Source organism: Callithrix jacchus, chromosome 17 (genome assembly GCF_049354715.1).
Source record: "Callithrix jacchus isolate 240 chromosome 17, calJac240_pri, whole genome shotgun sequence".
NCBI lineage: Eukaryota > Metazoa > Chordata > Mammalia > Primates > Cebidae > Callithrix > Callithrix jacchus.
The window spans coordinates 20,291,832-20,319,401 of NC_133518.1; the positions used below are offsets into that span (position 1 = coordinate 20,291,832).

At 35.5% G+C, this 27,570-nt stretch overlaps 2 long non-coding RNA genes across 4 annotated transcripts in view; one reads left to right on the top strand and one right to left on the bottom strand.

Annotated features, from left to right (window-relative positions):
- LOC103788727 (uncharacterized) overlaps positions 1 to 18,890 on the bottom strand; it is a 45,999-nt gene extending 27,109 nt beyond the window's left edge. For 2 of the 3 annotated variants that reach the window (XR_013528452.1, XR_013528451.1), the window contains exons 1-2: positions 18,800 to 18,890; positions 17,161 to 17,335 (exon numbers count right to left, since the gene is read on the bottom strand). This is a non-coding gene — a long non-coding RNA (uncharacterized LOC103788727). The remainder of the gene's footprint in view (positions 1 to 17,160; positions 17,336 to 18,799) is intronic. The other variant, XR_013528450.1, reaches the window with a different exon arrangement.
- LOC144579879 (uncharacterized) overlaps positions 1 to 27,570 on the top strand; it is a 487,785-nt gene that overhangs the window by 148,845 nt on the left and 311,370 nt on the right. Inside the window, exon 3 of the long non-coding RNA XR_013528453.1 lies at positions 5,963 to 6,012. This is a non-coding gene — a long non-coding RNA (uncharacterized LOC144579879). The remainder of the gene's footprint in view (positions 1 to 5,962; positions 6,013 to 27,570) is intronic.

Sequence of the window (27,570 nt, forward strand, 5' to 3'; positions counted from 1 at the left end):
AACTATAACAACACACCAGGAATAGGTAGCTTTAACTATTATAAATAGTTAATAGGTAGATTAAATATAATAGGTAGATTAGTTTAAGAAAAAAAAGAGCGAGAGAAGAACCAATAGGTACAATGAGAAATGACAATGATGACAATCCACCGATCTCATAGAAATAAAAAAAGATCCTCAGGGACTATTATGAACACCTCTATGCAGACAAATTAAGAAAATCTAGAGAAAATGGATAAATTTCTGGAAGCATACAACATCCTAACATTGAACCAGGAAGTAAGTGAAAACTTGAAAAAGACAGTAACACATTTTAAAATTGAATCAGTAATAGAAAAACTGCCAACTAAAAAAGTCCTGGACTAGATGGATTCACAGCTGGATTCTACAGGATGTTCAAAGAATAGATATCAATCATATTGAAACTATTCCAAAAAATTTAGAAACAGGGGCTCCTCTCTAACTTATTCTAAGAAGCCAGCATCTACCTGATACCAAAATCTGGTAGAGATAAAACAAAATAATAAATCTTCAGGTCAATATCCCTGAAAAACAGAGAGGCAAAAACTCTCAAGGAAATATGAGCAGACTAAAGCCAGCAACACTTTAAAATGCTAACTTGTCATGATCATATGGGCTTTATTCCTGGGATGTAAGACTGGCCTGACATATGCAAATCAATAAATGTCATTCACCACATAATCAGAATTAAAAGCAAAAATATGACAATCTCAATAGACACAGAAAAACTTTTGTTAATGATAAAATTCTTTAATGATATTAAAGAATCCTTTAATCCAACATTCCTTAATGATAAAATCCTTAGAAACGGTATCAAATGGCCATACCTCAAAACAGCAAAAGCCACCTATGGCAAACCCACAGGCAGCATCATACTGAACAGGCAAACAATGAGCCATTTCCCTTGAGGCCCGAAACAATGCAAGAGTGTCCACTCTCACCATTCCTATTCAGCATAGTCCTGGCTAGAGCAATTGGGTAAGATAAATAAATAAAAGTCATTCAGACAGGAAGAACACAAGTCAAACTATCTCTCTTCCCTGTGATATGATTCTATATCTATAAAATTCTAAAGACTCTGCCAAAAGGTTCTTTGAAATGTCAAATAATTTTAATAATATTTCAAGATACAAAATCAATGCATAGAAATTAGTAGCATTTCTATACACCAATAACATACAGGCTGAGAGTCAAATCAAAAATACAGCAGTCACATATACAGCGGTCACAAATAAAATGAAATACCTAGGAATGTGGCTAACCAAGGAGGTGAAAGAGCTCTTGAAGGAGAACTACAATACAATCTACAGATTCAATGTTATTTCTTATTAACCTACCAACATAATTTCTCACTGAATTACAAAAAATATTCTAAAACTCATATAGAAGCAGAAAAGAGCCAGAATAGCCAAAAGAATCCTAAGCTAAAAGACCAAAGCTGAAGGCATCACACTGCCCTACTTGAATGTACACTACAAGGCTGATGTGACCCAAACAGCATGGTGGTGACACAAAAACAAACATATAGACCAAAGGGACCAAATAGAGTACCCAGAAATAAAGCCACACACCTACAACCACCTGATCCAACCAATGGAGAAAGGACTCTCTATTTAATAAATGATGCTGAAGTAACTGGCTAGCCATAGGGAAAAGAAAGAAATGGGATACTTACCTTTTACCATGTACAGTAATTAACTCAAGATGGATTAAAGATCTCTAACTATAAAAATCTTAGAAGAAAATCTGGGAAATACTCTTTTTGACGTTTTCCTTGGCAAAGAACTCTTGGCAAATTCCCTCAAAGCAATTGAAATAAAAAAATTAACAATTAATATACCTAATGAAAGAACTTCTGCACAGCAAAAGACACCTGTCAACAAAGTAAATAGATAATCTACACAATGGGAGAAAATACTCACAAATTATGCATCTGATAAAGGTCTGAGACCCAGAATCTGTAAGGAATTTAAATCAACAAGCAAACAAACAACAACAAAAAAAGAAAAAAAAAAACAAACCCAACTCTGCCAAAAAATGGACAAAGGATATGAACAGACACATCTCAAGAGAAGTTATATTTAAAATACTATATTATGTATTTATCATAAACATTTATATTTAAATATGTATATTCTCATTATTTGCTCTATTATATACTATTATTTAATTGTATGTAATATGCATTGTGTGGTATAGGTGTGTACATGTACGTATATACACATACATATTCTGTATTGTCAACCTATGAATTAGGGAAGGTAGGTGTTGTGTCTTGTTTATAAGTGAAGAAATAATATAAAAGGGAAATGACTTTTCTAAAGCTAGAAACTGTTGATCTAGTCTCAGTTATTACTGTAACTAGTTCAGCATATTTTTTCCTATTGTATTATCTTGCAATTACTTAAGAAATTCTAACTAATTTAATCCTTCCTGCAATAGTACACAAATGAAAACTGCTACTTGAAGTTAGATTTCTACAAAGCTTTCATACCTCACACCTCACATCTGTCCTGTGAGGTAGATTATTGTCACTTTCCCTTTTAGAGATGAGTAAGACATAGAGATTAAAGCAGCATTCAAAGATAGGCTAATGAACCGCAGAATGTGCATCCTCATATGCGTTGAAATCACTATCTATGAGCTGTGTGATCTTTTCCAACTTACTTTATTATTCTGAGGCCCATTTTATGATTTGTAAAATTAATGAAGGAATAATACATAAGTTAACAGATGTCCATAATAATTAAATATGTTTAATGTGCTTAGAAAATTGTCTGAAACAGAATTAGTTGTTTTAATAAAGATTGACTTTACTGCCTTTTAAGTCAGTATCTCTCATGTATTCATTAATAGTAAACAGTAAAATAATATATTAATGTTTTTAAAAAATCAAAGGTATGTCAACTAACCTTATCTAGTACTTTAGAATAGCTTGTGCCCTAGAGGAAATATCATGTAAACTCTGAATTACGTCTATAATGAGTCTAGTTTTCAATACATAAAACTAACAAAGTAAGCCTGACACAGTTAAAATTAAAAACCAATGTGGGGCAACATTATATTGTAACTATCAACTTCTCTAATAGCTAAAGAGATATTTTAAATAATATATTTACTATTAATAAATACTTTGTGATATTTTAAATAATATATTTACCATTAACCAATACTTTATTTGTGAGAATTTAGGAAGAACTGATTTTTAAAAGGTAAAATTCATACATTTATTTATCTGTCTTTGCATAAAAAGACACACCCAAACTTAGATATTAGAAGCAGTACTTTATCATTATGTCTCATACTTCTGTGGTTTACCAGGCTCAGCAGGCTGATTCTATCTTGGAGTTCTTCATGCACTGCAGTTACATGGTAGTTAGGTCTGGAATTACCTAAAGCCTACTTAACTTACATGTCTTGTTTCTAATGGGATGTCTGGAAGTATTGAGGGCTAATTGATCATCTTCTGGCTCTCACTCTTGCTCTGTGTGTGTGTGTGTGTGTGTGTGTGTGTGTTTCTGTGTGTCTGTGTGTGTTTCTTTTTATGTAGTGTATCCCCATAGCTATTTGAGCTTCCTCATAACAGGGTGATCAGGGTAGGTTGGGCTATATACATAGCAGGTGACCGGTGACCTCCCTTAAGGCTAGCTTTCCAAAAAAAGAAATGAAAAAAAGCTGCCAGTATCTTAAAGTCTGGAATGGAAAACAGATATATAATTAATCATCTAATGTTCTATAATCACAGTAGGCCCAAAGTGTTCCCTGATTCAGGGGGAAAGAAAATACATGCCATCACTCAGTGAGAGAAAGGTCAAAGGGTTTGAGGCCATCTGTAATCTGGCATAGCCATCTAAAAACATGTATTTCATAGACTTTCCACCATTTCTGTGCATGTATATTTTATATTGATAAAATAGTCTAAGAAGTAGGTTACTTAATAATAGAGGAAATATTTTCCAAATATTTAACATTTAATGATTCTCTAGTATTTCATTAATGTATATTTAAGAACTACCTCTTTGTTACCAGTGTTGCACATTCTAATTGTCTATCATTCCTCACTCTTATAATCAACAGCATAGTGAACATTCTTTTAGTTTAAATATTTTAAAATTTCAAAGTAATTTTCACAAGAACTATCCTAAGAATCAAAATTACTGACTTGAATTCAATAACCATGCAAGTCTTTTAAAGCAACCATGCAAGTCTTTTAATGTCTGAAAAGAAATGTTTAAATGTGAATATTAAATTATAAATCCCAGAAGACATATTTTCCCTATCTAAATCAAAGGATTTCAGTAAAACCATCTCACTGACCCTGCAAAGAAAATTTTTCAGAACACCTTCATAGAACATTTTGCAGAGACAGAATATTTAACATGTCCACAATCAAGCAATGTTAATGCTCAAAATATTTTACCATTGTATGTTATATCATGACTTATGTAATGGTTCTAATAATAAAATCACTGAAGAAGAAATCCAAGGTACTTTAGGTAAAATATTTCCATATTTCAAACCATAAACTTCTGGACAGCAATAAGCAAAAATACAAAGAATTCCCTATAGAAGAAGATGAGTTGAGATGTACACATACAAAAGTAATCAATAAATTATTACATTCATAGTTCTGAAGAAGGCCAGAATGAGCAAAAGTGGACCCGGGGAATTCCATTCTACAAACATCCTAGCTCCTCATTGTGAGTGCATACTCTACCCCAAATTAGAGTCATGTGAAGACATAACAGTAGTTATAATTAAAAATGATAGGCAGTTTACTTTTGGTCAATCTTTTAGGACACTATTATATCCCTCAATGTCATCTTCTGTGTAGAATGGCATGGGAATATTTTGAGGAATTTTGAGAAATGAGATTTAGCTTTCTAAATTTGGAAACTACAATAACTGATATATTTCAGTTATTGGAATATATAAACTGGAAACCTTGACTACATCAGGAGACATATTGGTTGTACCAAACAGGCACTTGAACCTGAATCTACAGAGACCAGCCTTTATATCATTATTGATCTCACATGTGGGGCAATTCTATAGGAACTAGCTAAGAATGCCAGGTCATAAGTTTCTGAGTGTCACTTTTAGGTGTGTGTGTGTATGTGGCTTTACATATGCATTCAAAATTCAAAGTAGAGCTATTTCTAGTCTAATGGAAAGCATAAAGTTATGCATAAATGCTTATATGAAATACTTATCAAGCTATATTTGTTTATATTGTGAGTTCTATCTTTCTTAACTGATATCTTATATTTTTATAAATATTTTAATTAAAAGAACCAATCCATGTCTTGATAAAGAAAGGAATCATTAACAGAGTTTACAAGAAATAGGCTAATTATATTTATAGGCTAACTTATGACATAGAGAATGGGCTGGGAAACAAGATTTATAGAATGGTATAGATATGAGATTATTGCTATTTAGATTTACAATTTTTTACTTGTGAGAAATTTATTTAATTATCTACAAAAAAGAAAAGACGGCATATTTTACACGGAATATAACCTTCCGTGTAAAATATTATTCAAATTAGGCCAGTAATGGTAGCTTATATGTGTAATCCCAGAACTTTGGGAAGCTAAGGCAGGAGATTACATGAGGTCAGGAGTTCAAGACCAGCCTGGACAGCATCATGAAACACTGTACTTACTAAAAAAAATACAAAATTAACCAGGTATTGTGGCGGGCACCTTTAATCGCAGCTACTTGGGAGGCTGAGGCAGGAGAATTGCTTGAACCTGGGAGGTGAAGGATGCCGTGAGCTGAGATCATGCCATTGCACTCCAGCCTGGGCTACAAGAGCAAAACTTGTAGAAAACTCAAAGAAAGAAAAGTATTAAAATTAATTAATGCTAAATATATTTCCCAAAAGTCTTGTTTTCTAATTTGTTTTTAATTTTGATTCTTTCATGTTCTGCGTAAGTTCTTCGAAGCCAACAATCAAGGAAGGCCAGAATGGAATGCTAAACTTCAGTAAGTAGTAATTTTTAATGTTGTTTTGTAGATTGTCTTGCAGAGACTAGATACTGTAGTTCTTTTGTACTTTTGTCTAATTATTAATTTCCTAATTAGGGTTAAATAAAACAAATAGTAGCTAGAGATATTTTTTCAGTGTTCACTTGACACAGGTTTAAAGTTCTTTTAATCATACAATGACTTTGTTGGTTTTTTTTTTTTTTTAATTTTCTATTGGATTTTAGGTTTTGGGGTACATGAGCAGAGCATGTAAGACAGTTGCGTAGGAACACACATGGCAGTGTGCTTTTCTTTCCTTTTCCCCTTCACCCACATTTGGCATTTCTCCCCAGGCTATCCCTCCCCAGCTCCCCCTCCCACTGGCCCTCCCCTTTTCCCCCCAATAGACCCCAGTGTTTAGTACTCCCCTTTCTGTGTCCATGTGTTCTCATTTTTCATCACCCACCTATGAGTGAGAATATGCGGTGTTTCATTTTCTGTTCTTGTGTCAGTTTGCTGAGGATGACGTTCTCCACATTCATCCATGTCCCTACAAACGACACAAACTCATCATTTCTGATTGCTGCATAATATTTCATGGTGTATATGTGCCACATTTTTCCAATCCAGTCTATTATCAATGGGCATTTTGGTTGATTCCAGGTCTTTGCTATTGTAAACAGTGCTGCAATGAACATTCGTGTACATGTGTCCTTATAGTAGAACGATTTATAGTCTTCTGGATATATACCCAGTAATGGGATTGCTGGGTCAAATGGAATTTCTATTTCTAAAGCCTTGAGGAATCGCCACACTGTCTTCCACAATGGTTGGACTAATTTACACTCCCACCAACAGTGTAAAAGTGTTCCTTATTCTCTACATCCTCTCCAGCATCTGTTGTCTCCAGATTTTTTAATGATCGCCATTCTAACCGGCGTGAGATGGTATCTCAATGTGGTTTTGGTTTGCATCTCTCTGATGACCAGTGACGATGAGCATTTTTTCATATGATTGTTGGCCTCATATATGTCTTCTTTCGTAAAGTGTCTGTTCATATCCTTTGCCCACTTTTGAATGGGCTTGTTTGTTTTTTTTCCTGTAAATCTGTTTGAGTTCTTTGTAAATTCTGGATATCAGCCCTTTGTCAGATGGGTAAACTGCAAAAATTTTTTCCCATTCTGTTGGTTGCCGATCCACTCTAGTGACTGTTTCTTTTGCCGTGCAGAAGCTGTGGAGTTTCATTAGGTCCCATTTGTCTATTTTGGCTTTTGTTGCCAATGCTTTTGGTGTTTTGTTCATAAAGTCCTTGCCTACTCCTATGTCCTGGATAGTTTTGCCCAGATTTCCTTCTAGGGTTTTTATGGTGCCAGGTCTTATGTTTAAGTCTTTAATCCATCTGGAGTTAATTTTAGTGTAAGGTGTCAGGAAGGGGTCCAGTTTCTGCTTTCTGCACATGGCTAGCCAGTTTTCCCAACACCATTTGTTAAACAGGGAATCCTTTCCCCCTTGCTTGTTTTTGTCAGGTTTATCAAAGATTGTATAGTTGTAGATATGTTGTGTTGCCTCCGGTGCCTCTGTTTTGTTCCATTGGTCTATATCTCTGTTTTGGTACCACTGCCATGCTGTTTTGATTACTGTAACCTTGTAGTATAGTTTGAAATCCGGTAGTGTGATGCCCCCCGCTGTGTTCTTTTTGCTTAGAATTGACTTGGCTATGCGGGCTCTCTTTTGGTTCCATATTAAGTTCATGGTGGTTTTTTCCAGTTCTGTGAAGAAAGTCAATGGTAGCTTGATGGGGATAGCATTGATTCTGTAAATTACATTGGGCAGTATAGCCATTTTCACGATACTAATTCTTCCTAACCATGAACATGGAATGTTTCTCCATCTGTTTGTGTCCTCTCTGATTTCGTTGAGCAGTGGTTTGTACTTCTCCTTGAAGAGGTCCCTTACGTTCCTTGTGAGTTGTATTCCGAGGTATTTTATTCTTTTTGTAGCAATTGTGAATGGCAGTTCGTTCTTGATTTGGCTTTCTTTAAGTCTGTTATTGGTGTAGACGAATGCTTGTGATTTTTGCACATTGATTTTATATCCTGAGACTTTGCTGAAGTTGCTTATCAGTTTCAGAAGTTTTTGGGCTGAGGCAATGGGGTCTTCTAGGTATACTATCATGTCATCTGCAAATAGAGACAATTTGGCTTCCACCTTTCCTATTTGAATACCCTTTATTTCTTTTTCTTGCCTGATTGCTCTGGCTAGAACTTCCAGAACTATATTGAATAGGAGTGGTGAAAGAGGGCATCCTTGTCTAGTGCCAGAATTCAAAGGGAATGCTTCCAGTGTTTGCCCATTCAGTATGATATTGGCTGTTGGTTTGTCATAAATAGCTTTTATTACTTTGAGATACATTCCATCGATACCGAGTTTATTGAGGGTTTTTAGCATAAAGGGCTGTTGAATTTTGTCAAATGCCTTCTCTGCGTCAATTGAGATAATCATGTGGTTTTTGTTTTTGGTTCTGTTTATGTGGTGAATTACGTTGATAGACTTGCGTATGTTGAACCAGCCTTGCATCCCTGGGATGAATCCTACTTGGTCATGGTGAAAAAGTTTTTTGATTTGCTGTTGCATTCGGCTTGCCAATATTTTATTGAAGATTTTTGCATCTATGTTCATCATGGATATTGGCCTGAAGTTTTCTTTTCTTGTTGGGTCTCTGCCGGGTTTTGGTATCAGGATGATGTTGGTCTCATAAAATAATTTTGGAAGTATTCCCTCTTTTTGGATTGTTTGAAATAGTTTTAGAAGGAATGGTACCAGCTCCTCTTTTTGTGTCTGGTAGAATTCGGCTGTGAACCCATCTGGACCTGGGCTTTTTTTTGTGTGGTAGGCTCTTAATTGCTGCCTCGACTTCTGACCTTGTTATTGGTCTATTCATAGTTTCAGCTTCCTCCTGGTTTAGGCTTGGGAGGACACAGGAGTCCAGGAATTTATCCATTTCTTCCAGGTTTACTAGTTTATGTGCATAGAGTTGTTTGTAATATTCTCTGATGATGGTTTGAATTTCTGTGGAATCTGTGGTGATTTCCCCTTTATCATTTTTTATTGCATCTATTTGGTTGTTCTCTCTTTTATTTTTAATCAATCTGGCTAGTGGTCTGTCTATTTTGTTGATCTTTTCAAAAAACCAGCTCTTGGATTTATTGATTTTTTGAAGGGTTTTTCGTATCTCAATCTCCTTCAGTTCAGCTCTGATCTTAGTTATTTCTTGTCTTCTGCTGGGTTTTGAGTTTTTCTGATCTTGCTCCTCTAGCTCTTTCAATTTTGACGATAGGGTGTCAATTTTGGATCTCTCCATTCTCCTCATATGGGCACTTATTGCTATATACTTTCCTCTAGAGACTGCTTTAAATGTGTCCCAGAGGTTCTGGCATGTTGTGTCTTCGTTCTCATTGGTTTCAAAAAACTTCTTTATTTCTGACTTCATTTCATTGTTTACCCAGTCAACATTCAAGAGCCAGTTGTTCAGTTTCCTTGAAGCTGTGCGGTTCTGGGTTGGTTTCTGAATTCTGAGTTCTAACTTGATTGCACTATGGTCTGAGAGGCTGTTTGTTATGATTTCAGTTGTTTTGCATTTGTTGAGCAGTGCTTTACTTCCAATTATGTGGTCAATTTTTGAGTAGGTGTGATGTGGTGCTGAGAAGAATGTGTATTCTGTGGATTTGGGGTGGAAAGTTCTGTAAATGTCTATCAGGTTTGCTTGTTCCAGGTCTGAGTTCAAGCCCTGGATATCCTTGTTGATTTTCTGTCTGGTTGATCTGTCTAATATTGACAGTGGAGTGTTAAAGTCTCCCACTATTATTGTGTGGGAGTCTAAGTCTCTTTGTAAGTCATTAAGAACTTGCCTTATGTATCTGGGTGCTCCTTCATTGGGTCCATATATGTTTAGGATCGTTAGCTATTCTTGTCGTAACGATCCTTTTACCATTATGTAATGGCCTTCTTTGTCTCTTTTGATCTTTGTTTCTTTAAAGTCTATTTTATCAGAGATGAGAATTGCAACTCCTGCTTTTTTTTTTCTCTTCATTTTCTTGGTAAATCTTCCTCCATCCCTTTATTTTGAGCCTTTGTGTATCCTTGCATGTGAGATGGGTTTCCTGGATACAGCACACTGACGGGTTTTGGCTTTTTATCCAATTTGCCAGTCTGTGTCTTTTGATTGGTGCATTTAGTCCATTTACATTTAGGGTTAATATTGTTATGTGTGAATTTGATACTGCCATTTTGATCCTAAGTGGCTGTTTTGCCTGTTAGTTTTTGTAGAATCTTCATTATGTTGATGCTCTTTAACTTTTAGTGTGATTTTGGAATGGCTGGTACTGGTTGTTCCTTTCTATGTGTAGTGCCTCTTTTAGGAGCTCTTGTAAAGCAGGCCTGGTGGTGACAAAATCTCTGAGTACTTGCTTGTTCGCAAAGGATTTTATTTTTTCTTCACTTCTGAAGCTCAGTTAGGCTGGATATGAAATTCTGGGTTGAAAGTTCTTTTCTTTAAGAATGTTGAATATTGGCCCCCACTCTCTTCTGGCTTGTAGTGTTTCTGCCGAGAGATCTGCTGTGAGTCTGATGGGCTTCCCTTTGTGGGTAACTTGACCTTTCTCTCTGGCTGCCCTTAGTATTTTCTCCTTTATTTCAACCTTGTTGAATCTGACAATTATGTGCCTTGGGGTTGCTCTTCTTGCAGAATATCTTTGTGGTGTTCTCTGTATTTCCTGCATTTGAGTGTTTGCCTGTCTTGCTAGGTAGGGGAAGTTTTCCTGGATGATGTCCAGAAGAGTATTTTCCAGCTTGGATTCATTCTCTTCGTCCCCTTCTGGTACACCTATCAAACGTAGATTAGGTCTTTTCACATAGTCCCCCATTTCTTGGAGACTTTGTTCATTCCTTTTTGCGCTTTTTTCTCTAATCTTGGTTTCTCGTTTTATTTCATTGAGTTGGTCTTCGACTTCAGATATTCTTTCTTCTCCTTGGTCAGTTCGGCTATTGAAACTTGTGCATGCTTCGTGAAGATCTCGTATTGTGTTTTTCAGCTCCTTTAATTTATTCATATTCCTCTCTAAGTTATCCATTCTTGTTATCATTTCCTCATATCTTTTTTTAAATTCCTTAGTTTCTTTGCGTTGATTTAATACATTTTAGCTCACAAAAGTTTCTCATTATCCACCTTCTGAAGTCTAATTCCGTCAGTTCGTCACAGTCATGCTCCGTCCAGCTTTGCTCCCTTGCTGGTGAGGAGTTTTGGTCCTTTCTAGGAGGCGAGGTATTCTGGTTTCGGGTGTTTTCCTCCTTTTTTTGCTGGTTTCTTCCCATCTTTGTGGGTTTTTCCGCTAGTCGTCTGCATAGTTGCTGACTTTTCGATTGGGTCTCTGAGTGGACACCCAGATTGTTGATGATGAAGTATTTCTGTTACTTGGTTTTCCTTCTACCAGCCTAGCCCCTTCACTGTACGACTGCTGAGGTCCACTCCAGGCCCTGCTTGTCTGGGGTGCACCTCTAGCAGCTGTGGCACAGTGAGGGATACTACCCGTTTCTTTTTCTGCTATCTTTGTCCCCGGATGATGCCTGCCAAATGTCAGTCTTTTGGATATAGAGGGGTCAGGCAGCTGCTTGAGTAGACAGTCTGTACTTTTTTGGAGCTCAATTGCTGAGCTGTGAGCTCTGTTGTTCATTCAGGGCTGTTAGGCTGCTATGTTTGATTCTGCTGCAACAGAGCTCATAAAAAAAAACCTTTTTTTCTCAAATGCTCTGTGTTGGGGTGTTCGGGCTTTATTTTTCAATGTCCTATGAGGTGTCCTGCCCAGCTAGAAGGCAGACTAGCCACTGTTTGGCTGCCGAGGCTCCGCCCTGCTGTTGTGTGATTCGCCCTGTTCCTGCAGGCTCTGCTGTGGTCTCCGCCACACCCTGCGGAGGAGTCTCTTCGTTGTAGTGTGTTGCCTCAGCAATGGCAGGCTGCGTCAGCAGTGGGCGTGTATCTCAGTAGGGACGGGTTGCCTCGGCAACAGCTGGTTGCATCAGCAGTGGGCGTGTATCTCAGTTGGGGCGGGTTGCCTCGGTAGTGGTGGACGCCCCTTCCCCACAAAACGTCTTGGACCGTCTTCTCGGGATAGTTTGAAATCGCGGTTTTGTTCATCCCACTGGGTGTCCCAAACGATCTGTCCCTGCAATCCCCTGGGCTGGCCTACTGTCCAAGTCTCGTTCAGTCTCAAGTCCAGCCCTCTCAAGTCTCAGGTTGCCGGTTCAACAGGGCACCCGGACAAGCGTGCCCTGTGGGGATTGCTGGGTAGGGCCGGCCGCCGCCGCCCTGGCTGCCGGCTTCGCCAGGCAGACCTACTACCTGGTGTCCCATGTCTTTTTTATACTTGGGAGTTTCCCCGTTCTGTGGGCAACAAAGATCAGTCTGGAAATGCAGCTCTGACTCACCATTTGCGGATTCAACGAGAGCTCCAATCCTGGGTTCGACTTTGTTGGTTTTTTAAGGATCATTACATAAAACTTTAGACAACTGAATCATGCAGACAAAACAATTAATGAGTAACTTGGACAAGATTTCCACTGGCTGGATTAATCTGTATTACTTAGAATCAAGTCAGTTCTTTGTTCATGTGGATATTGAAAAAAAATAAAGCAACTTTCAAATTCATATTTTATTTTGTTTTAAGTTATGCCTAACTTTATGTTTACACTAACCCTCTGGCAAAATGAGCCATTTGAATACCCAAAACAAAATAGACCAATTAAATAAATAAATAATACATAAAGTTAAAAATACCTTGAAACTTCCAGCGTTAGACTTCAAAGCCATTTTAATTCATTTACGGATTAACAATAAAAGGGAAAACACTGAATAAGACTTTTCATCTTTTATAGTAAGGCAAATATATTTAAAAAATAAGTCGTCTATGCATTAGCAACTGGGAGAAACTATAGATTGTTTTTTCTATTTCAACCACCAAAATATTTTGGTATAAAATATATGTTAAATTTCTAAAATAAAAATTTGAAAGTAGACTTAAAGCATAATTTTACTTGGTTGAGGGTATGTGAACTCTTTCAAGATAGCTTGGGAATAAAATTTTCAATACTTAATTATTTATCCAGATAAAACTAACCAGCATTTTAAACAATTTATTTCTGTACACTGAGTTTTTTCCCTTGGCAGCGTGGGTAATAACAGATGCTTATATTTACACATTTACAAAAACACTTTTTAGCCCTACATCTTTAATAAGTAGATGAAGCAATATGAAGTGATGATATCAAACCAACTTCTGTGATATAACTCCACTCCAGCCCTCCATTTACAGTTTATTTGAGATTTTAAAATCTCAGTTTATTCACATGTAAGTGGATTTCTTTGAGTATGAAACGAAATAATAAGGGTGTAATATTTGGCAAACCAAATGGCACATACAAGCCTCACATAATAAGTGTTCAGTAAATGTTGCTTTTTTTTTTTGAGATGGAGTTTCACTCTTGTTACCCAGGCTGGAGTGCAATGGCGCAATCTCGGCTAACTGCAACCTCTGCCTCCTGGGTTCAGGCAATTCTCCTGCCTCCACCTCCCGAGTAGCTGGGATTACAGGCACGTGCCACCATGCCCAGCTAATTTTTTTTTTTTTTTGTATTTTTAGTAGAGACGGGGTTTCACCATGTTGACCAGGTTGGTCTCGATCTCTCGACCTCGTGATCCACCCGCCTCGGCCTCCCAAAGTGCTGGGGTTACAGGCTTGAGCCACCGCGCCAGGCCCAAATGTTGCTTTTTTAAAAAAAATCTTTCTCTATTGTAACTCATTTAGTCAACATATGAGAAAAATAAATATCACAACTTCATTCACCACTCCAAAAATGATTATATTCATAGTCAACTCTGTCTATATTTTCTCTATTCTTAGGTAAGGTCATAACACCAAATGGCCACCTTTACTTCTAGAATAATTGATCAAATAAGTAATATCCATTGAAACCCTAAAACATGAAAGGAACATAGATACAAATAAGGTAAACATACTTTAGAATTTGTGTTATAATTTGTAATAGTGTTAGGTTAACACTAGCTCCCATAACAGTTCACACCAAAATATCAAGAGATTAATATAAGTTTATTTCTTTTTTCACTAAATTCTAATAGTTGGTGGGAAAATGTTTGTGCTCTGCTTGATATATCATCCTTTATAGATTCATTGACTCATCAGATGAAGACTGTGCTTTTTCTTTAAGCCTGTTTTTCAATATCTGCCTGAGAGTCATCCTCAATTCAGCAGGAGGAAAAACTACAAAGACAGTATAGAGTATGAGATGTGTCAAGTTGTGTTATAATGGACCTGAAAAAGGCTTACATCACTTATCTCCATATGTCAGTTGCCAAGGCTTACTCTTTGGGTCATAACTAATTGCAAGGGATACTAGTATAACTGAATTCTGGGGAGTAGGGGAAGCTCAGGGACCAATGTTCTTTTCCAGACCCTTGGTACCTCACTCACCCAAGAATGGGCGAGGGGACCATGCCGGGCACAGTGAGTGATTAAGTAAATATCGGACCCAAAAGAGTTTGCAGAAAGTGATTTATTTAGGCAGAGAAAGAGAAAAAAGAGAAAGAGAAAGAGCTTCCATGAGGTCGTGGAAGGGGATCCAGAAATGGAGTCCAAAGAGGTGTGGAAGAAGGGGACGTTTAACCAGGGAGAAATTCCTGTCCCCTTTAAGTTTTCTGGGCCTATGAAGAAAGTTCCTTTAAACTTCACTGGAGTGATTGATTTTTGATCTTTCCTGTGTATGCCAAAGTTTAAATAAAGACCTTTAGTGCCCGGATGGAGACCTGGGGGAGATAATGGCACTGGGAAGTTCTTGCCTTTGAAACTACCCACACCTTTTGGCCCCAGGAAAAGAATACATTCCCTCACTAGGACCAAAAGGAAACTTGTTTCTGGACCTGCTAATTTATCTGTTCCTAAAAAACGTCATAATTGAATACACAGTCAACATATAGTTTTTTTATATGGTTATGTGTATAATATATATTTAAACATTTTATATCCATATATTTGTTACAAAATAAGGAGCTTTGTCAGTGCCTATTGATCATCACAGTGAATATGCAGTATTAAATCATAGCTGGTATTACAGGCACACACCATCATGCATAGCTAAGTTCTGTACTTTTAGTAGAGATGGGGTTTCACCATGTTGGCCAAGATGGTCTTGATCTCCTGACCTCCTGATCTGCCCCCATCGGCCTCCTAAAGTGCTGGAATTACAGACATGAGCCACTGCGCCCGGCCTGCAGTATTGAATCATAAACCAGTATTTTGTTTAAACAAATGCATAACCTAGATTGTGACATATGTATATAAAATGTTGGGAACCCAGTTAATATCATTTATAATCTGTGTTATATAAATGCAGTACTTCCCATGATTAATAATTGTTTCTGGTGTGATAAGGGTAAATAAAAACATTAGACGTAAAATAGTAATTTTGCCAGGCCTTAATCCAACTCTAAACACATTTAAAAAGATTCTTATGTTTGAGATATTTATTTAATAAACAAAAGGAATACTTATATGTTAATTAAGGACAAAAGTTTAATATTAAAATATGTAACTTTATTTTATCTACATTATCTGATATATTTAAATATTTTACTCATCCACTTAAAATTTATTATGCAAAGGTCGTTACAATTTATTCAGATAAAATATTTCTGAGTTCAAAAAGAATGTGTTTGAACATAGAAAATAAAATTTGTTTGCTATGTACCAATATTCTCCATTAAATTTTGTATTAAACAATTGACTTGCAATCTTACATTAGTTAACATTGTAATTCCTACAATTTAAGATTTAAGAAAGTATGAAGAATTTAATAAGGAGACAAAATATGATTCATGGCTTATAAAGAGTTAAGAAATTTGATAGAAATTGCTTAAAATAGAGAAAATGTTACCTTATTCTATTAAACGTTCTAGGTTCTTTGAGGAGTTTAATGATATTTCATACATGCTCAACTTTTATAAAATGTATATTACCTGTCATTCGGATAATCTACAAATCAAGTGCAGATGAATACAAGAAATTTCTTTGCTAAATATGATTCATTTTGAGGTTGTATATACAATTAATTCATAAAACTTTAAATTTAAAATTAGAGACTAAACTAGATGTGTTTGAAGTCCTACAGTCCATTCATTTAAAACACACTTCCATCAAAACTGGAAACCCAGAACTTCGTATCTAAATGAAAATCATAGCTTAGGGAAGAGATAAACACACACACACACATGCGCACACACACACACACACACACACAGAGTGGGTGGGGGGGGGAGAGAATATAATACTATTGGAGAAAATAGGCATCTCACCCCCACTGTCATCATAAAGATCTTCATAAAACCTGATGACAATAATCATTTTTTTGCATTTCTTTCTTTCTCTCTCTCTCTTTTTTTTTTTTTTTTTTTTTTTGGAGATGGAGTTTTGCTCTTGTTACCCAGGCTGGAATGCAATGGGGCGATCTCGGCTCACTGCAACCTCTGCCTCCTGGGTTCAGGCAATTCTCCTGCCTTAGCCTCCTGAGTAGCTGGGATTATAGGCACGCACCACCATGACCAGCTAATTTTTTGTATTTTTAGTAGAGATGGGGTTTCACCATGTTGACCAGATTGGTCTAGATCTCTTGACCTTGTGATCCACCCGTCTCGGCCTCCCAAAGTGCTGGGATTACAGGCTTGAGCCACCGCGCCTGGTCATTTTTTTTGCATTTCTTAACTTTCAAATATATCAGATAGTTGATATGGATTTCTAGTTTTGCATGCTAAAAAATTATCTATTATTTTAAAATATAATACTTTTGGCATTCTTGAGAACAGAAACTATTGTAAGTAGATGTTAGTCTCAATACAGTAACCCTATATAGTTATTCAGACTACAAACATTCATTTTATTATACAAGCAGGAATCTCCTCAGATGAAGAAGTGAATGAATTACAAAACTGTGTAAAAATAAGAGTCTGTGGTTTTATTACTACAAAGAAAAATATGTCAAGAACCAATGAATTGTGGGAATGTTCATAATATCACTTACAAAATTATATTGTATTATCTTCCTTACCCATTATATTCATTCTCTTTTCCAACTCCCCCATCACCTTTTCACATCCTTGATGAAATCATAATTTGTAGTTGGCAAAATGTTTTTTTAAGTATCCATTTATTATGTAGAGAATAAACCAGTGATAAAACTTTAATGATATTTTCAATGTTGTTGCTGGAAAGGGTGGTTATATCTGAAATTATAGGAATTCAGTTTTGTTTTAAGTTTTCTTGAAGCTGATAAGAATTTATTAGTTATTTTAAGTTCTAAATATTATTTGTAATACAATAACACTGCTTAGAATTTATTAAGTAATATTTCAGACATCACAAATTTTTCATAAAGATAAAATGTTAAACGGAAAATGATGAATATTTACACCAAAGCCAGTTCAGGATTCAGGGATATCAGTTAACAACAAAAATGTAGTTTTTATGAAAATTGAAATATTTCCCTGAGATTGGAACATCTTATCTCAATAATTAGCTTAATATGCTCAAAAAATAAGACTATTCTGATATACATAAAATAGTTGCTGGTTATGAGTGTTAATAAATAGCATTTTAAATAATTATAGATTTCACAGCTTTTCTAAGAGATGAGTTTCCCTTATTCTTGAGTTATTAGTTTACCAAGTTTTTTCCATTAATAATATCTTAGTTTCTTATTATTCATAAATTTTATATAATTTCTTATGATGAATAAAAATCATTTTATGTAATAATACTGTAGACTAGAGATAGCATAAAGTATTGTTTCCTTGTTTTTTGAAATCAATGAGATTATAATTAAATTTTATATCAAGTAAACAAGAATGCATTTCATGAATTCCTAAAAACATCAAACATTTATGAAGAACACTTAGTAACTTATTAAGAACCCAATTGAGTATAAGGATGACACCATAAAAATAAATGAATTAATTAAAACATATTTTCCCCATAATATTTGCCTTAATTTGTATCATATTAGTGACTGACTTCAATTTATAGGGGAACAATTATTATACATATCCTTTATGAATTTCTGATGATTTGAAATTTATTTGTGTTAGCTTCCAGATATAAGAAGACTGTAAAATGTACACTTAAATAAGAAACAATGAACTCACTAATGTTTCTCTCATATGGAAAATATTTGTGATATTCCTCCTGTTGTTTTTATCTTAGAAATCAGCTTATTTTTCTCTTTTGCAATTTCTCTAACAATGAGACTGAATCATGGAGCTTAGTTAATTACCTCATATATGTAGGCTCTCCCTTTCTAGACCTTGTTTGTACTTCCTAGTAACAAGGGATGTGAAACATTATAAGCCAAATAAAATGAGAAGAAAGCCAATATGAGGAGACTTGAGAGTATTTCCTGGTGAAATCCTGGGAACCTACATCAACACAGTTTAACTGTGGCATTATAAAAAGGCAAGCAGGGCACATTTAGGCAGAGATTAATTAAGAGATTCTGGCTCCTCGTCTTTTCTCAAGTCTTGTGTGAAACATAAGGAATCCAGTTCCTTGGAAGAAAGGTAAGAAATAGCTGGGATATGAGAGAGAGAGAGTTGATCTTCATATGATAGTGAAGTTAGAAATGAGAAGACCTGGAGTCAGAATGTGTGCAGGGTAAAACTTAACTAGGAACTATATATTAGTAGAAGACTTACCTAGGAAAATGATATTTGCAGAACCAGGGAGAAGCAGAGGGGACAGACTGGAAGATTAGTGTGCCCTGACTACATCCAGATAAAAGGCCACACATTACAATAGCTGTAAACAGTTTTATTGGAAGCAGCAATGATAGAAAGCATTGTCTAGAGGCCAGGAATGTGGAGTGACCTCACAAAAGAGTAAACAGAAAACAAAGGATGGTACAAATGACTAGTGAGGATATATATGTTTTCCTTTGTCCCTAGATTCTAGCTTTGCATAACTTGGATTTTTGAATGCCTCTGGATTTTAAGATTAATACCTTTTTTAACAAAAATGAAAAAAATTTAACCATTATCTTTTTGAACATTTCTCCTTTCCCTTTCTTTCTACATCCCTGTTTAAAGCTGATTTGAGATGTGTTGAAATATATCACAGGATCCTTCTTATAGACTTCTTCCATATTTACTGTTTTTCTGAACTGTATTCTATATAATTTATTTTATCTATCATAAAATGTATTATTTTTTCCCTTAACTGTGTCTAATCTGCTAGCTAATCTATCACTGATTTTTAAACTTTGACAGCACCATTATGTTTTTTAAACATTTCATTGAAAAAAATCTTCTTGTTCTATGCTCAGAACTTTATATACTAATATTTCAGCTATACTAAACATGTTTATTTTGTATTTATGTCTGATGATTGCAATATCTAAAGTCTATTGAATCTTTTTCTACTGTTTCAGGGAAATAGTTATCTTAGAATGTTCAGGTATAAGATTCACTCTGAATTTGCTCAGTACATTGTAAATACAGTAGTAAGTGAAACATGAATCATATTGTTCATTTGTTTTTTCCTGTTCCTCTCTTCCCTGCTATCAAAACCTATTTATTTTTCCTTAGTCCTTGCTCATTTTACCCCTTGCATTAGTTTGTCTATTTTTCTTCTCTTTTCTTAACACTTGTTCCTTCCATTCTCACAATTTACCTGCCTCTTCTTCTGAACCATTACCTTCTTTCATATATCTGTAATTGAAAAACAAATTACAAAATGTTCCAAGGGAATCGAGTAAATAACCTGCAGCCTTGTAATTGTTAAAAGGGTACATGTCTCAGAGGAACCAAATAAATAAATTTGGCATTTCTTTCTAATAGTCAGTGTGGTCTAACACTGACTTTTCCCCTATCGTAAAATAAATAGCTTAGCATTCTGGCTCCTCCACATACACACAAATTAACCAGTATTTATGAAAATAAAAGTTTTCCAGGCCTTAAGCTTTTCTATGTTCCTGCAACAGTTCAGTTAGGAGTAACAGAAGTCATGTTCTTTATGTATTTACATATCAATGTCATTTTCTCAACATTTATCTAATATTGTTAGAAGAAAATAAAAAAATACTACGTGACAATGATTTAAACTTTCTGGATGTATTAAGGACATACACTATCCTTACATCACTCTTCTTTTACATAATGCTGCAGATGAAAAATACTGTTCAAAATTTCAATGATAGTTTTTCTCCTAATGAACTGGTATTCATCATCTCTACAAAAAATGAAAACTAGGAAACTGCTTAAGTTATCCTTTTGTGCTCTTTTTTTCCTGTGGAACTTAGAGACACATTTGAAGCTCATGCATAAAAAAAGACATTGAGATGTATGTTGTGTGAGTGTGCCATTTTCTCCTTTGACTATGATTTTCTATTTTTGTTTTACTATCTCATTTTCTATAACTTTATGAGAAACCAGCAACCTTAAAACTTTTGCACAAAGAGAGCATACATATAAATACAAATCACCTTGTAAATGAGTATCTGCAAATAAGTTAGAAGTTTCTAAAACTTAAAACCATCCCACATGCATTTGATATTTTCATGACAAAAATTATTGCTCTTCATGACTTTTTTGACCAGAAATAAGCTGAACAACCTAAATATAAATTAAATTCTCTATTTACCCGTACCATGAAAATAAATATTAACATTTCAAGAATATTACCCTCTATTATTTTTGTCATAGCGTATTATTGGTCTCACATAAAATTATAGAATTATTTTTATTAGAATTAAAAATAAACATTAAAAATCATGAACATGAAACCATCTGAGACAAATTTATATGAAAGTCCTGTTTTTTTTAATCCATCTAAATCCTGTAATTTTTATTTTGATCAAAATGTGATTAACATTACAGAAAATAATCTCACACATAAAAATGTTGTTAACTATATGAGGATGAGGTAGGGAGGTTTGATTTTATCTACTATTAATACTGAAAAATAGTTTTGATTTTATTTTATTTGAAGAAAGCACTATTGCTAGATTTGTGTATATCTGGTTTTCCACAGCCTGTCAAATTTAGTTCTAGCTGTAAAATATGTAATTTAAAATTAAGTATTTTATATAGTTGAAAAATATATATTTATTTTATGATATATAAGGGATAGTTTTTTTCTACTAACATCCAATAAGCTGGCAATAGTGCTATAGAATAAGGGAAAGAAATGAAATTCTCTGAGAAGTGGATCAATTGATGGCTCAGTTGAGTCTAATTCATTCAAATTTGCTGATTCATTTGCTTTTTCTCTTTGGTTTCTTTATTCTTCACTTTATACTTTATAGGCTAACTTAAGAAACATTCAGTTTTGAAATCTATATAATTAAATTAAATTATAATGCTATGAGATATTTACATTATAATGATATCAATATATATGGATTATGTTTAAATCTCGAGGCATGTTTCATGTTCCTGTTTTTTGATGTTCAATTTTAATTAGATTATATTCCTGATGTAAAAAAAAGAGTCAAATTACCCATGTAACAATATGATTTTCTGTTAACTATAATATTTTAAATCTGTTTATATTATTTTAAATATGTCATTCTATTATATTAACAAATCATATATTTATCAATTCATATTTATATGATTAAATAAAGAACAAATAGGTACTTCCTAACTGATGGGAACTTATGTTTTGCCAAAGATAAAGAACATTGCAGACAAAAATTTCTCAGAAACCTTGGCATACAAAATATCAGTAGGTATTATGTTTCAACTCCTGAAGTACTTCTAATTTCTGCAAAGAAATGATTAACTCTTTCATGTAAATTATTTCCAATAAGTTCAACTTATGTTACTGGATTTTGTAGATAAATCACTATGAAAATACACTACAGAGTTTTGGGTTTCTTTTTTTTCCCTAAGATGGTGGATTAGAGACCATCAGCATGCCTCAGCCACTTAGAAATAGCTAAACTACATGAAGTTCAACTCTGTGAGCTTTAAATAAAAAAAAAAAAAGAGGAATTCACTGGAAGACTCAAGGTCACATCAGATGCTGGGGAGGAGAAGATGTGCAAGTAGCCCTCACGATGACATTTGGCTGATTATGTGGGTGAAGCCTCAATATGTGAGGGGGCAGCTAGTCTCCCTCTGTATATCACTTTTCAGTAGCGATCTTTGGAACCCAGGCCAAGGGAGAGCATCTGTTTCTCTAAGCCCAGGAGATAGCTCGAGGAAACACAAAGAGACACAGAGAAGAAAAGATACTGGAAAAGTCTGCAGGCATTTTCTCAGACCCAAAACTGAGAGGAGGTTGCAATTTTTAATCAGAGCTCAAAACAGCCATTGTTTGACAACCTGACAACCATAGCCACTGCAGACGTTGGCCTGGCCAGTATAAGACCAGAGATTGGAGTGCTTTCTCTGGAGTAGGGTAAGAGTCCCCATAGTCAGAACTGAGCAATGAATGTGGAGAGCAGAACTGAGCAATGAATGTGGAGAGCACCACAGCAGCAGATGTTGGAATTAAGCTCCCTTCCATTGCCAAACTTGAGCAGGAGTAAATTTGCTGAAACTTAGGTTTCTTCTGAGTGGAATGGTTTGTAACTAGTGACAGCTTAACAACCTCGATCCAGTCTGTATGTGTCATTGGTCTGTTTGGGGAGACTGTCACATTAGCTCTAAGAAGTGGGTAGAAGGTGAACTCTACTCTCTTAGGTGTCTAATCTTTGGTGTGGACTACCACTAAGAAGCGGGTAGCATAGCCTGACAGCACCAAAGTTGGTCAAAGGAAACGTGAATGTGGCGCCAGTCATGGACAGAGAAAACAACAAAGCTGCAATAACGACTTGCAGTTGGGGGGGTCTCTTGCCCCCGGCCCCCCATCCCCAGTAACTGCTGAAGACAGCAGCAGCTCTCCCATGGGGGCCCAGGGAGCATGGGTTGAAAGGTGCTTCTCAGGCTTCTCCAGCGGTTCCATCCCTGATGAAGACCAATGTAGGTGGGGAAGAATATTTTTCCTCCTTCTCCAATTACTCCACCCCTGCAGAAGGCAAAAAGAGTTAAGAGCCTACCTGTCGGCTCTTACTCTGATGCGTCATCTACTGGAGGTCATACTGAATTACACCACAGCTACACCAAGCAACTATTGAGAAAGCCATCTGAAACCGAGGAACCTGTACAGAGCCCTGTACAGGGCGGGGTGGCTCAACTGACTAAGGATAAGAGAGACGTATCTCAAATAGTAAGAGCCATCTCTGAAAAACTCACATCCAACTAACTAAATGGGGAAAAGGTACAGCATTCCCACTATGAACTGAATTTAAAAAGGATTTCCACTCTCAGCACTCCTATTCAGCATAATACCAGAAATCCTTGAGCAAAATCAGGCAAGGGAAAGAAATAGACATACAGATAGAAAAAGAGGAAGTCAAATTATCTGTCTTTGCTGATGATGTGATTCTGTACCTAGAAAAACCTTAAAAGTTTGTCAAAAAACTCCTAGACCTGATAAATAACTTCAGCAAAGTTACAGGATACAAAATCAATGTACAAAAATCAATAGCAGCATTTCTATACATCAGTAACATTCAAAATGAGGGCCAAATCAAGAACATGATTGCATTGCCATAACAAAAACAAACATACAAAAAACTCCTAGAAATATCTCTAACCAAGGTCAAGAAGATGAAAGTTCTCTACAAAGAACTGCAGAACACTGCTGAAGGAAATGAAAAAACATTTTATGCTCATGGATTGAACAAAATTAATATTGCTAAAATGTTCATACTGTCCAGAGCAATGAATTTATTCAGAAGTATTTCTATTAAATTACTAATAGCATTTTCTTTTACAGAATTAGAAAAAAAGTACTCTAAAATTTATATGAAACCAAAAAGAGCCCAAATAGCCAAAGCAATCTTAAGCAAAAAGAGGAAAGATGAAGGAATCATATTACCTGAGTTCAAGATATACTGTAAGTCTACAGTAATTAAAACATCATGGTACCAGTACAAAAATATACTCTTAGACCATAGAATGGAATAGAGAACCCAGAAATAAAACAATATACCTACAGTCAACTGACTTTGGACAAAGTTGACAAAAATAAATAATTGGGAAAGAATCCTCCGTTCAATAAATGCTACTGGAAAAACTGGCTAACTATATCCAGAAGAATATGCCTCTGAGAATATACCTCCAACAATATACAACAATTAACACAAGATGACCTCGAACTATGAGAATCCTGGAAAAAAGCCTTGGAAATACTCTTCTCAATAATAGCCTTGGCAAATAATTTATGGCTAAGTCTTAAAAGCAATTGCAACAATAACAAAAAAATTAACACAGGTTATTAATAGAGTAAATAATCAACCTACTGGATGCAAGAAAATATTTGCAAAAAATCGTCCAACAGTGGTCTAATAGTCACAATTCATAAGAAGTGTAAACAGATCAACAACAACAACAAAAACAAGCCACCCCAATAAAAAGTGGGTAAAGGATATGAACGGACATTTCTTAAAAGAAAACATACCCTTTGGGAGGCTGAGACGGGTGGATCACGAGGTCGAGAGATCGAGACCATCCTGGTCAACATGGTGAAACCCCGTCTCTACTAAAAATACAGAAATCAGCTTGGCATGGTGGCGCACGCCTGTAATTCCAGCTACTCGGGAGGCTGAGGCAGGAGAATTGCCTGCACCCAGGAGGCGGAGGTGTCAGTGAGCCGAGATCGCGCCATTGCACTCCAGCCTGGGTAACAAGAGCGAAACTCCGTCTCAAAAAAAAAAAAAAATAAATAAAATAAAATAAAACATACCATGTGACCAGCAAACATGAAAAACTGCTCACCATCACCAATCATCGGAGAAATGCAAATCAAAACCACAAGGAGACACCATCTCATACCAGTCAGAATGGCTACCAAAAAGTCAAAAAATAGCACATGCTGTTGAGGTTGCATAGGAAAGGGAACACTCATACACCATTGGTGGTAAGGTAATTTGGTTCAGCCCCAGTGGAAAGCAGTTTGGTGATTTCTCAAAGAACTGAAAGTATAACTACTTTTCAACCCAAAAATTCCACTACTGGATATATACTCAAAAGATAATAAACCATTATGTTAAAAAAAAAACCCTACATTTGTATATTTTTCACAGCGCTACTCACAATAGCTGAGACATGGGATCAGCCTAAGCTCCTGTTAATGGTGGATTTGATTTTTTAAAATGTGGTACATATATACCATGGAATAATATGCAGCCATAGGAAAGAAAGAAATCATGTTCTTTGCAGCAATATGGATACATCTGGAGAATATTATCCTAAATTAATTAATACCTAAACAGAAAACCAAATATTGCATATTCTCACTCATAAGTGAGAACCTCAATATTAGGTTCGCATGGACATACAGATGGGAAAAATAGACAGCAAAGACTCCATATGTGGGGAGGGATGGAGGAGAGCAATGGCTGAAGAAGTTTGTTATAGTGTTGGGTCCTATGTTCACTGTTTGGGTGACAGAGTAAATAGAAACCCAAACATCAGCATCACACAACATGCCCTTGTAACAAACCTGCACATTTACCCCATGAATCTAAAGTAAAGATAAATAATTATTTAAATAGACTACAAAAATGAAAACATCATTTTATTTAACCTATTAATCTGGTCATATATACTCTTTGGAAGCATTAAACTTATACCATATATTCTATTTGTTTCTCCTGTCAGACAATAGATAGATTAAAATTATGCCTGGAAAACTTATGGTCTTCTGTGAGGAGAAGAGGAAAACAACAACAACAACAACAACAACAAAAAACTCCTCCTTACGCACATAACCTGAAAATTTAAATCCACCAGTGCCCATCAATCCTTATTTTTTTCATGAAACTTAAAATATGTGTCTGTGTACTTTTTATGTGTACATGTAAACTCTTAAGGTAAATAATGTTGAATCTTTAAGATGAATGCATCTTGACCAGGAAAGCAGCCTTTTATTAAAATGCAACCTAATATGACGGCCGCAGAGCTGTCCCACTGAGAACAAAATTCCCAGCCAAGGAAAATATTTTATGTAAGACAGGGAAGCAATGACTGTCAGTAATTAGGGTGGATTTCTCTGATTATTAGGCCTTCTCATACTCCTCTGAACATTCAGAACCTACGGAGGTAGCCCATCTACCCTGTAAAGAGCTAGTATATTTGTTTGCTTGAGAAAACCCTACAGAGACATTTACCCACAAAGCTAATAGGTGAATCCTCAGGAGCTATTCTGGGCTGATAATTAGAGTTAAATCTCATCATAACCAGTCTGGCAATATGCAAAGTCTGATATAAGAGGAAGAAAATTACAACCCTAAGGAGCTGCGAAAATTAGCTAGCATGTAACAGGATCCAAGGGAGTAGCCCTGATATTGAATTTTATTCCTAGCATCACTACATTTTACTAAATAACTCTTCAACTTTCTGTCAGTAAAAGCCCCCGTGGTTGCTGCTCTGACCTTGCCGGTTTTTACAATGGTTCAGCAATACCACCTGGACTCTACTGCTCTGTTTCAAGGATCTGGATTGTAAGAATTCATTGACTTAGGGTCACTTTTACAGAACACAAGATTTAATACCCTGGCAGGGATCCCAGGGGATTATGCAAACTAGTTGCTAGGGTGACTTTTTAAAACCTGGAGATCCTGTTTGTCTTTTTGTGTCTGGTTTATTTCACTTAGTTTGATGTCCTCCAGGCTCATCCATGTCACAAATGGCAGAATTTTTGTCTTTTTTAAGGTGAATAAATACTGTGTGATTTCACTTATATGAGAAATCTAATATAGTAAAACTCACAGAAACAGAATGCTCGTGATCAGGAGTTGGGGTTAGGAGAAATAAAAAGAGGCTTGTCAAAGGGTACAAAGTTTCAGTTATGCAAGATGAATAATTGATGATTTAATGTACAACTATGTGACCATTGTTAATACTGTATTGTAAACTTGAAATTTGCTAAGGTAGTAGATTTTAGTCTTCATCCCACAAAAAAGAAAAAAAGGTGAGATAATGGATAACATAATTAACTAGATTGTGTTAATGATTTCACAGTGTATTGTATATGTATACAAAAATTTCAAGTTGTATACCTTAAATATGTGGAATTTTTATTTGTTAATTATATCTCAATAAAGCAGGAAAAAAAAGCCTTGGAGAAACTGATGGCTTATATTAAGTAAAGTCGAAGTACCTCACTTACTGTGACAGATGGCAGATAAAAGATATAAAAGGACTCAGGGGTGTGTTCATAAAATGATTATATAATGTAAGGTCAGAGGAACTGCAAAAGAACATTGTTCCATGGGAAGAGCTAGAGCCCTTCATCTTAGCCAAAGACTTAATAATTGTACTGGTGAAAGGAACACTGGTCTCACTAAAAAGTGACTCTCTTCTACAGACTAGTGCTGATGATAGTAGAAGATGTGGCCACAGAGCTGGCCTGTTAA